The 12,571-nt window shown below is 41.6% G+C and overlaps 1 protein-coding gene across 1 annotated transcript in view; it reads right to left on the reverse strand.

Annotated features, from left to right (window-relative positions):
* The window catches only part of LOC111243442 (rhodanese domain-containing protein CG4456-like), a 22,076-nt gene extending 9,505 nt beyond the window's left edge, over positions 1-12,571 (reverse strand). The window contains exons 1-5 of the transcript XR_015319563.1: positions 12,491-12,571; positions 4,877-4,997; positions 1,418-3,421; positions 788-955; positions 24-183 (exon numbers count right to left, since the gene is read on the reverse strand). The gene's annotated coding sequence lies outside the window, so the exon portion shown is untranslated. The remainder of the gene's footprint in view (positions 1-23; positions 184-787; positions 956-1,417; positions 3,422-4,876; positions 4,998-12,490) is intronic.

Genomic DNA, 12,571 nt, shown 5'->3' on the forward strand with positions numbered 1-12,571 from the left:
AACATTGCTATGAAGCAACCTACTATGACAAATGCAAGTAGCAACACTCTCGGGATGAACATCCGATCATAGCCGAGGTCTTCGTCATACCCACGAATCGACGAGCCTTTTCGGGTCTTACGAAGCGACACTAAGACGCTAGTGCTTGCTAGCGATAGCACGTAACAGGCCAAGCCAGGAACACTGAAAGTAGATAACACATGATTAACATCATTGCAACAGCTTCGTTGGGCGATCGCAGGTTATTTAGGTCAGTTATGCTAGACCAATTTTCCGCTCAAGCGTTTCGATGTTGTCTGTGCTTGGAATGATGGAAATACATGGACGAGCAGCCCTTTCATAAGATACTTCTACACCTATATTCGGTTGGCCAGATACTGACATTTCGTTCCAAATAATGTCCAATCCTATTAACAATCTGTGTCGGTGTTTCACGTTGATTTGAGAAGATTCGCGCCTTAAAGGCCTTAAAGGCTTGTAACAGGCAAATGATACCCAATGTATAATTTCTAATCGACGTACGGAAAGTAGATCAGAAATCGCGAACGAGTAGTACATACACATCTAGCGATTTATCTCGCTTAACTGACGAAACACAGGTGGGTAAAAAGGAATGGCCCGCTAACATATGGTAGACCTACGAAACTGGGATCGTATGCACCCATGAATGCAAATGAGTAAGGCTTCTTCATATAAATGGTTCTATGTCAACCATGCCTATAAAATAATTTACATACGCTGCGTATCTCTATTCAAACTTAGAGCTCAAAAAAATGAACGTACGTACTAATTTCCGCGCGACTTTACAAAAAAGAACGTAACGACAGTAGACACCGCCCATATGAAGGTGAGCAGAAATGTACCCGGACCAACACCGAACACCCGAGTCATTGCGCAATGTCCAGTGTATCATACTTCAGAAGCATCAGATGAAGGTATTCCTTAACATTCACGCCTGCAGTAGCGCAAGCACATACATGTGTGGTAAAGTTGGATTGAGTTATTATTAAAGAAAAAAGAAGAGGCGTGAGAAAAGGAACTCAAACTGTATGAATCTGCCACAAAATGAATCTGGTTGCGTATCATCCTGTTAATTTGATGCAAGTGTTATACATACGCGTGATAAATTACTTCACGATCCAAAGGCCGGGCTTTGGATTGCGAAGTAATTTATCTTCGAAATTTTCGAAACTGCGTTATCAGGACACAGCAATTACCGATCAAGAGACTTTCAGCGCATGCCTTATTTCCTTGCGGAAATCGATAACAGCAGACAAAGAAATGGCATATCAACTACTGACTGATACGTTTAGAATTCCAAGGCAGAATCACGCTCGTCTAACAAAAATATATTTTTACACATGACTTAATATAAAAGCTGTTCATTATGCTAAACGTCTTCTTTATAGCCACTTACGATGTCGGTTTTCGTTGGTGTGGACTGAAGCTTCACTTAAATATTTGTCACGTTGCTTAGTAATGATGACACGGTTTCGCCAACGATACTTCCTTTCCAATTTCCAAATTGTCTATCTGTGTCGTTCGCCTTTGCATGTATCAAGCGACTCGGGGACTCCTTCGGCGGGTAGATTTCTGGAACAGTACACCCACCACAAAAGATTCTCGATTGCCGCTGTTAAACATCCGTCATAATCGAGCGCAAGTGAGTTAAGCTTCGGGCTGCTGTAGGCGTCGGCCTCCTCCTCCTTGTTGTGGTAGCAACCGTAGCGAAGGGCCCCGACCCCGTTTTCATTGAGGTTTCATGAGATCAGCCGCTCGTGTTGATACTTTAGGTTCGAAGTAGTGATGGCGCCAGCAACGTCATGTCAATCAATAACTTATTATCTAAATTTAAACAAAATAAAGTGGTTACGGGGTATCATATAATTAAACCTTTAGGTAAGCTAATATGTAACCATGGTGCATTCTGAATGTTTTGTTCTTACCAGCAGGTCGTATCTGGGCTAAATTTCCTGCTACAATCAGATAGCTGGGGTTCGCTAACGCCATATACGCGCCATTAAGTAGCCATGCTAATCCACTGTAAGATTCTAATCATCAGCATTTAAGCTACGGCATGTTTCTCGATTACTTTACCATGATACGTAGTTCTATTCGTAGTACTTCTGAAACTGATGGTGACTACATAGAACATTGTCACGCTTTACATGGCATTCCTTGTAGCTAACAGAACTGGTCTGTCACAATCCTGCTACACTTCTCGGCATGGTAACATCGCAACGTTAAAAAAAGCATAGTGGGTAGCGTATTCTGCCTGCTGATTTTAGGGGCGCACTGTGGTCCGGGCTCGAATCCGATCACAGACGCATTTCGTTTCGTGCTGGGAGCCCGGCCGTCTGACGGGATGCCTGGTGGCGACCCCGGACGTAAAATGTAGAAGGTTATTTAAATAGGTTACTGCAAAACGTTAATTTCTGTGTCGGACCTTCCCCTTCAGGTCTCCTTCGGTTTTTGTTGTTACTGCTCAACGGAAACACTTGAACGGTAGTTACAACTCGCAGTCGCAGGATTTGCTTCAAATCGGATAAAAACTTCACGCACAGCGAGGCTGATAAGGACAAATGAAGTGAAAGTAAGATAAAGTTTGGAAAAACTCATTTCATCAACATTTTGAAAACAAACTTCAAAACTTACAATTACAGCCATACAGATTCTTCCTAATTGAGAAGGCAATGGATGCGGTTTTATTTTATGTACTAATACCTTTTATACTGTAGAAACACGCCCGCTTAATTCGTTTCAACGTGTGCAATATTTTTTCTATAATAGAAAAATGTTAAACGAATGAGTAGTGTTCACTGGTAATATAGACTTCGATTATCGATTTAGGGAAGCTTTCCCTATGCACAAGTCTTTGTTCGGTACTGTTTATGGCCAAGCTGCAGACGAACACGAATTAAATAACGATTAAGATGCTTCCCGCTTAGACGAAAGGCCAACCTAAGATTGATTCTTCTGAAAATAAAATAGTCTTCGAAGTTTTCACTTGAAAGGTGTTTTTTATTCTTTCTGCCCAACAGATTGCAGTTTTGGCTAATATGCTTTATGATACGGGTGGAACTTACCTGCGATTTCCTGAACCAGTAGGAAATGAACACCGCTGTGTACCTGTTGTGGTCCTATAGACTGTCCTGGTTGGTGACGTGCGACAGCGTACGTCGAGTCTGCCTGTAGAGTTTAATTTTGCTGCTGCTGTTTACCCGGGTCACAGCGGCTATGTTTAATCTGGTGTGCGTAACCCTATCGATACTTTCTGTAATATTATGGGTATCACAGCATTGTGTTGTACCGGAATCAATCTTCATATTTTTCTTCAACACAAATTACCGACTAAGCCCAGAAATCGGTCCTGTATTCTGCTTGCTTTTCGGCTTGTTCTGAACTAGTCCTGTTGTGCTACCTAGAATGTACGCAAGGGAAGTCTGTGTTGATGTTAGAGCTATAATCTTCATATATGGAGCTTATAAGCGAATCTGATTAAAACAGCACAGGTGTCGTTGATTGCCTCATTTAAAGGGAAAATTAGGACAAAAAGGTGCAACTTCCTCAAGTGCGTGTGAGGTAACTCCAACAAAAATACGACTCGTTGTTTTCCTGTGATAATACGTACCATATTGCTTTAAGCAAATCGCATTACTGAAATGGAGGGATATATTTTCCTTTTCTTTTCTTTCAAATCTAGCATGTTGGACTCATTCACGTTAAGATCACTATTCACTAGTTCTGAATCCCCGCCTCAAAGTCCACTCTGAATATGCCTACATCTGTACTCAACAGTAACACACAGCTTTATATGAGAAAGTGGCTGAAGCCATCGAATCGCCGTAATTTTTCATCCACACAATGCACGGGGGTACGGCTCTCCCGTGCGTTTTCTGGATCTCAAAAAGCGTGCCTCTCAACCGTAATTTTACGAACCATTTTTTTTTCGTTTAAGATCTCCTGAGCCAGAATCTCATCCGCCTGCTAACACCCTTATGCTCTGATGATAAGGGATGTAAATACCCTTCGATATTTTTCCGTCGATGAGTAGTATAGCCTCTAACCTTGTAGAAGCCAAAGATAGCCGGTGTTCTTTCACCAGTATCTAGATCTCTTTCAGAGTTCGGTTCTTCTTCGGAGTCTTTTTGCCATTCCGGCTTGAACTGTAACAGCACGTTATCTGCATAGGCAAGAAAAATTGTGTACCTCAGTACCCCGTCCTATGCCAGGATCCACACGAAGAAAGCCAGAGTAGACCCTTGTGGAACCCTTGCCGTATAGGAACGATAGTTTCTTCGTTAACTGCCAATTTGTCCCACAGATCGTCTCAGACTAGAGAGACTAGGCACTAAAGAGCTATCTCTTCCTTCAAATATCTGAATACCGTCCGCCATGGCAGGCAATTAAAAGCATCCTTTAACATTTAAGAGGATCGCAAAGGAAAAACTTTCTTGCTTTAGTCAAGCTTCCCTCAGCCCCCGTAAGGACTATATCGATTGCTGTCACCACCGACGTGTGCTAGAAACCATATTGATCCCACACGCCCTCTCCCCCTGACAGACTACCCCTTTCTACGGCAAAGTTTCCAAGTCTTTGCCCTATTACATCTTCGATGCCTTTCGTCAACGGCCCCACCAGCCATACAGGTCTGTAAGGATCGCTATCCTTAGGGATAAGCACGACCTTACTTTTTTCCATTGTGGTGAGAGGCTGCATGAAAGCTGCAGACAAGCACCTAAAAAAGTCCTTCTAACGAAGGTTGAGATCCCCTTCGGGCGCAGCATTTTATCTTTTTCGATTCGTTCTTTTGTTGAAAACTACTTCGTTAGGACAAGGTTATGGTAGTTGTATGCTAACTCGGCTAATTACTTACCCGTAAATAGATACGCTGTTTAGAAGTAATGCGAGATTCAATTCGGGGCAGGATAGCGAGGTCCATGATAGATGCGTAGAATCAGAAAAGCACTGAAGTTCAATCTGCATAACGCATTAGCCTTCAACAGAAAAACACTATTTTTCAGTTCTATTTTGTAACGCCTGGTGCCGGAAATAGAATCTCGTACATACGCATAACATTTCGTCCGTTTGTTTGATCCCACAATCACAAGAACGTATACATCTCTGTGTCATAGGAGAGGCTATGTATTCTCAAGTCTATACTTCAACTAGTAGAATATACGTCGTGAACGGGTTAGCGTCATTCAGAATCTTTCGTTTTAGCCAGGAGCCAATGACGGCCGTCTTCGTTCTTACCCTAGAACCTTCCTTAGCACTACGCGGTAACAAGAAGCTCTACAGCTCAAGCCCTACAGATGCCAATGGGACCCATTGTCGTAAGAGAGTCATAAATATTTATAAAAATGACCCCTGAGCTATATCATCGCAGTAGGATCCCGTAAAATGTATTACGCTGTAACTGCATTCAGATGACCAGCATTGCTCCTGTCCATCTGCAACGCTTACAAACATGTACCTAACTACATTTACCTTCTATTTTGCACTAGAGTCTTGTAAAGTGTAAGGTAAAAAACTTGCCCCTGAACACGTCTATTAGAAAAAAGCTCATGTATTTGTTAAACAAAAAGCTTCAAGTGACTTCTGTGCTCTAATTGTGTTACATTTATACTTAGATGGGCAACGTTCTTCTTTCACCCGGGTCACCAGGCAACTAGATAGTCGTATTGGGTTTTTCTCTCAATTTATGCTGACAGCAGAAGGTTTAAGTGCTGTTATAGGTTAGGTGCATTTCCAAATATTCTAGCTAATAATTGAGTTGACATGAGGATATTTTCTATGTTGTACTACTTGGACGCTAAAGTGTATGGCAATTTTTGTAGATCCTTTCCTAACTAGCGGATTTAATTAATAGGCAAATGTCAAGAAATATTAAGCCGGGGCCAAAATGTACGCTCATGAATATTTTTTTGAAGTTCGTTTGTATTAGGGAAAAAGTGAGTCGTAGCGCCACCTCTTCATCCAAATCCCTCGAACTTTGATCGATTGCTTTCGATGGCAAAGTGCACGTAATTTCTTCCACTTGATTTCAGATCTGTGATTTTGTACGATTATTTGCAAATAAAACTGTCGTAGGCAATATGATCAACTGTATTGCTCAAAAACTTCCGTTCCCGTACAAGAACGTTAAGTTCCTGCAAAACTTTATCTAGCCAATAGAACATCTTCTGTTTCTACTTGTTATGTATGTTTATAGATCTACAACCATTATATTTAACAGAGTTGGGTACATTGGCCGTGGAATCATGCTGTTATAGTGGCTAATAGAATAGACTGAAAAATTCATTTTGTATAGTTTAGCGTTATACACATCCCAGATTTGTAAGGCTCGTACTTGAAAATAGGCCATGCGCGTAAAGCATCAGCGGACTTTGAGCAGGGGCTATATCTAAGTGCTGGTCCAAAATATGATAGAAGCAATATGTAGGGTCTTTATATACAGATATCATTATAGATTTAACGTGACTCACCTGACGAATGGACCGATCCGGTCAAAGACACGTTTCAGCATGAATTATAACCATGTGAAACAGACTGTGGCATTGTTTTTCTTTTTTGCTTTTTTACGGCCATGGCCTATCTGGCCTCTATGATCTAAAGCAACTGTAGATAGTTATTTAGATGGTAGAATCTGGATTTATTATGAAGCATGATAGCAAGATCTCTTATGATCGGCACGATGTATTTTTTCGAGAATCGACTACATGGGTCAATGCTACGTCAATATGAGAACGTGGCCGTCGGCTAAGCGACCGGGGCAGAACGCATTTTTCCTGCTCACAACCTTTATATTGGGGGGGACATTGGTTTCTGACGAATCTAATACATATCGATTATATCGAAGTTCGTAAGCGACAATTAAATCTTAATTCCTGTTAATGGGTCATTACACAGATGTATATTGATAATTCATATTATGATAACTCGTCTGCATTAATACCAAAACATGACCATGGTTCATTTCACCCAGGCACTTCGACCTATTACTATGGATGTGCTAGAGTGCACGAACGAGTTATCTCATATCTCTCAACCGCACCGGTTTCTATACCTTTTCAGAAAGAATATTGCTGCATACGGTTCTCTCTCCTGAACTCTCTGAATGCATCTTAAGAAGTAGATAGAGGAGCGTCTGAAGTCGTCAGAAAAAGCACTACCAGACTTATCGAAGTCGCTGATTCTTAAAGAAAATATAAACATCATTATACTTCCCTTTTTTTTTGTTGTTGTGTAGTGTGCTATCGTAAGACTTATTTAATTACACGAGTTACGCAAACGTTTTTGCCTTTCAAGTCTAACTTATCGTATTGTCGAAGATATATTTTCGAGGTTCACGTATCGATCCTAAAACTGAGTAACTCGTCGACCGCCAGCGTTATCTCAAAATGCGTTGTATATTTACTTTTCGTTGAGCTTTCGGTCGATGCAGGGGGCAGCACGAAATGAGTGTTTGATGAAGCCATCCTTAGGTACGCAGATTTTTTCGCGTTCTAAAGCTTCTACCCCGACAGAGATACACATATTCTAAAAGAAAAGAACAACGAATAACCTCTATATTTTGTCATGAAATTTGTAGTACATTTGTGGAATGGCTGGGAGATCAAACAGCTTGGTATAGTTTTGATTGGCCACCTAAAACATCGCAGGGGCTGTTAACGGCTACAGCCTATACGAAATGGCAGAGCTAAGCCAGAACGAACGATGGGACGATTGGACGTGCCATTGAAAAATTACTCTAACTATAATGGTTTCCTAGGGCAAAGGTTTTTGCGTAGCGTTCTACCTCACGCCTCAAAATATCCAGCGATGTATCGAAGTCAAATTTGTTTGACTTGAGTCGTCTTTTTATTTTCTAACTCCGGACTTCGAGGGGCCCCCAACTCGTGACTGTATCATCGTTGCAGCATACAGATAAGCCGAAGCGATGGCTCTTCAGACTTTAAACTGTCACAGGTACGACAAGATTTGTAAGTAATTTACTAATGGTTTTTAACTAATCCCTCGACATACGTAGGAGTTTAGGCCGGCATTTGTCTGATTCACGTGGTGTACCGAATACACGTCCACAGGATGTACCCAAATTGTATTTACGTGAAATCTTAAAGACTTGCTTTACAGATCGATTCGACTATGTCGACGGTCATCACAAGAAATTACTAAGCTTCATTTTGGAGCCACTTGAAAAACAAACGTAGGACGCTGTGGACAACGTTGAAATCTGCAATTGATGAGCTAAATCGCGTAGCCGCGGACTGGCTTCTTCGATGAGGTAACTGGGGAACGGTCAACCCTACGCTACCTGCTCTCATGAATCAATGATCTGTTTCGTACACTTCGTAATACAGTTTGTGTTTTTGAAATCATTACGATAGTCGATGAAAACGGTTTATTGTCGAATTTAGACTTCATCATTGGCCATGGTACGTTGCACGCTGTCGACTGATTACCTGTTCTTTAATCGGAAAATGTATTTGGAAAGATACAACAACATTATACTTAAGAACAAAATCATGTTATATTATGCTTTGCGTAAACCGGCCAAAAAATTTAAGTAGGACGGTTAAGTGTCTGTCGCTGGAATCCGTCGTGCCATATTTATCCTATCCCAAATAATTTCTCAAATGTAATCAGCAGCGATGGGCAAAGAACAGAAATTTTAACATATTGGTACGGATTCCTTGATATATAAAGCTATAGAGGTTTATGATTTTAAGTGCCGAAGCACAATACGTATACAACTTGTCTCCATGATGGGCAAATAAACCTCGTTTGCGCAACAATCCATACGTTGTTATGTCGCAAGATGCTGAGGGCAGATGCTCATAAAAGACCCTCACGGTCCCGACAGTGAGATACTTTGAAGTCCGGGCTTTCACCCGGATGCAAAGTTCCTAGGGCTGTCACGAAGAAGGCGAAACTGGATGCTTAGTTAGAAGATCATCCAGGACGGCAGCTACTTAGTTAAAATTGCGTGGCCAAAGAGCATCTACGGTTGTTGAGGTGAGTCTTGACTATAAACAGGCAGCGAAATCGCTTTTAGACAAAATACGAGGCCGTTGTATTCGCTGGTGGACTAATGCTGATCTCACTGCACAAACGATACCTGACTTCATTACGGGCCTTTGACGTGTGGGTTAGACCTGGGCGGAAATGTTACCGTGTAACGCGAAAGATACGCCTAAGCGGTTCTCAGACACACAGTGGCCTGAGATGGCATGCCGGACTACGATGTAATCTTACCTCAACATATGGGTACACCTATCCCCTGGGGGTTTTGATAATGACAGGGAAAGACCAGCGAAACAAGAAGCAAAAAGCGCGTATGGCTTCTCACATTGATGGATTTAAGGCAGACACAGCAATAGGCTGGCCTGTTATCTGTGTCGTATAGAAGATTGGCGAAGACGTGTCTATTAGTTCGTTGGATGAGACCGGAAACCCTCTTCGGAAACCTTCGAGTTCGTGAGCCATTTTTTTAAGCATATACTTCACGCATCGATTCTATACTATCCAAAGAACACAGGAAATAAGGGTTTCTTTAGAAAAGTAATAGACATAGTGGCCCGTAAGCAATTATGTCACATAAAGGTTACAGTCAATAAAAAGTTTGACACGTCCTCGAATAGGCCGTCACACTCTATAATACTTGGGAATGTCGACGGAACAATCTTTGGTACAACGGTTGTCGATAAACAAGAGCAAAACGTTGAGCCGGTGCGGCACAATATTGCAGTTGCTGAAATGAAGGTCTTGCGTAATGGCGATATTCGCATCAGCACAAAGAAATCTTACACAGGGTTTTTCAAGTTTTCGTAGCAACGCTCGAGGAACAAAGCAGTGTGGAGCTTCTGTCCACGTCGTTTACCACAAGTGCCTGCTCATCAGGAAGCTAATGCAGGCCATTTCTGCAGAGGCGGTTTCTGAGGCTACTGTGGATACTGGGGTTTCCGGCGACAGCTTTACAGTTAATGAACATATGGGGGGCACTAGTGGTCTGCGTCGGCACTGTTCACTAGCAGGGTGACTGCCAACAAAAGACTCAGAGACCAAGCTGTGCGTAGGATGGATTGCCGATTTGATGAGCGAGTAGGTCTTTTTTCCGTGCTGCCTGCGATCTCGGGAGGTTGATCACAAATCATCTAGACTTACTGACTAGGCGATCACAATGAACAAGTGTCATCGCTGCGGTCGTTCTCAGAATATGAAGGAGAAAACGCCCCTCTGCTATAACGATAATGGTAACCATCCTACAAATTTCATACATTGCTCAAAAGACAAATCAGAGGAAGCCGACAAACGGCGACAAATTTTTTCTTGCGTCGCTAAACGCCAACAGGCCATCGGCCCAGATTGTTTCAAAGGACCAAGCGACGGACTGCAGAGATTCCGGAACCACTGTGAGCGCAAAAACAGGAAAAATATCTAAAGCAGATCGATTGCTTCTTGCCTCACGGACTGAACCGCATTCCAAAGGGCTTATATCCAACTAATAATTGCAAAGGGTTAAAGAGGACCTTAGCAGGACGTTTGACGGCATGTCGGAAGTTATGTCAATTCAACTTCATCGGAAAGCCACTTCCTCAACCTGTTGTGTTATTAAATATAAGTCTGGGCTGAGGAGAAACTAATTAAAAAAAAAAGCATTAAATGGCCTCACGATTTTAGGAGTGGCGCCAAAATGCCAGAGATGATTTAACAAGTTCGTTACAATAAACTCTGAACGGCTGTCAATCGGGTATCATCGCATCTCCAGAGAAGTATTAGTTTCCTTTAGATGGTTATTTTATCCATAAGCAGAACACGTTGTTTAGCGCGGACTGCGCGCACCCGTTTCTCGCAGTTTTCTCTTGCTTATTTCATCAGGTGCTTCATGGTAGTAAATGAATGAAGTATTGATGTCCAGCGGCTACTCCGAACAAATATTTCACATAAGATATATGCAGAAAGGATGGCACGTTATCGGAACAAACGTTAATGGACTGTTTCTCGTAATGGATATATGTTCATACAGTATTTTTCCAAAAAATATATGATGAGCTCGTCATAGTAAATATCCTTTTCGAAATTTGAACGATGACCAATTGGTCGGCATGGGAACTCCTGAGGCAACTGATAAGGAAATTCCAACAAACTGGGTCTCGTAGATGGAATATGGTCAAGGATCACGAACAGATCACGACATCGCTGCAGTAAAAAGCGGTGTGTATGTAGTTCCCGCAATTTTAATTAGACATCGAGCTTACTTATCGAAAAGTACTCTGCGATCCATTTTGGATAGAAGCATTCGATTTGGTTTTGACAAAAAGAGGCAGCTTGCCTCGCCACGCGGGAGACGATGATTTCGCTTGAAACCACCTTTTTGCGCGGCGGTGACATCGTTTACCCACCCAACCCAACCCTGCCATTTTCTCCCTTCGATCTTTTTCAGTCCTAAATAACATCCTATAATCAACTTTAGATAGCCCAAGATAACGTAACTATTCAGGTCTTCTTATGATATGTAGTTTCCTATTTTATCCTGAAGTCCAAGTTCGTATCTAAGTATCCTGAAGTTAAAGGCTCCAGGTTATGGTGATTCTAGAGCATAGCAAAAGGTTATACTTGTTGTTTGTTTAATGAATTTGTCATATACGCATATTGTTACGCATTTCAGTGATTTGTCGCTACATTCTATACCGTATCTCCTATTAATTAATGCACCTCAAATAACTAAGCATACCAAACCTGGTTCAGTCACTATTTAGGCTCGATATGTATGGATTTGTCTATTTGTTAACGTCGATTTCTACTAAAAAGTCAATAGAAGATCGCAACCAACTCTTCCGCTCTCTCGATTTTTTCTGCTATTGCTGTAAGTAAATTAGCTGTTCTGGATTACGTAGGAAATAAAGCCCGAACGCTACATTTACGCCTCTAAGCGTTCATGAATAATCTTCAATCTCCGAATGCTTACCATGCCACTACCCGGCCAGTTACATCCCTTTCTAGAGTATACTTCTTATGTCGTATGTAATTATCATAGGTCCGGTCAGTCATTACCAGTGGCAAGAAGTGTTTCGGGTCTGCCCAGCGCCGCGGAACAGAAGGTCGATAGCCTCTCACAGACAGAAGTATCTACTGCTGAAGACAACGCGCTTCAGGTATGGCAATTAATTATTTTTAAAACACTAAAGTTTTTACTTAATAGCTAGTGAAAAGGTCATTGTTTAAAGCTCTTTTGCTGAAGTCATTAGTTATATCAGAATCCTCAATAATAGCAAATTTTTAGAAAATTATTAGGAATATAGAATTTTAAACTGTATGATGGTGAATGAACAAGAGTGCCTCCTGTTTGTTGTGTTTTTCTGCTCAATCAAGTCCAATGATTCGCGCAGTATTAAGAGCAAGTAAACATAGTCACTATTTTCTGAACTTCCTTCTGTGCTTCACTTGTACGCCTAATCTTTTTCGCCCTAGAAATAAGTTAACTTACCAGAAACCGGAGGGCCTTAACTACTATCTGCTCGACGTAAGGAGTACTCCGTTATCAAACGCCATATTAATGTGAGTAAAA

Source organism: Varroa destructor, unplaced genomic scaffold, assembly GCF_002443255.2.
Source record: "Varroa destructor unplaced genomic scaffold, Vdes_3.0 BEIS01000001.1, whole genome shotgun sequence".
Lineage (NCBI taxonomy): Eukaryota > Metazoa > Arthropoda > Arachnida > Mesostigmata > Varroidae > Varroa > Varroa destructor.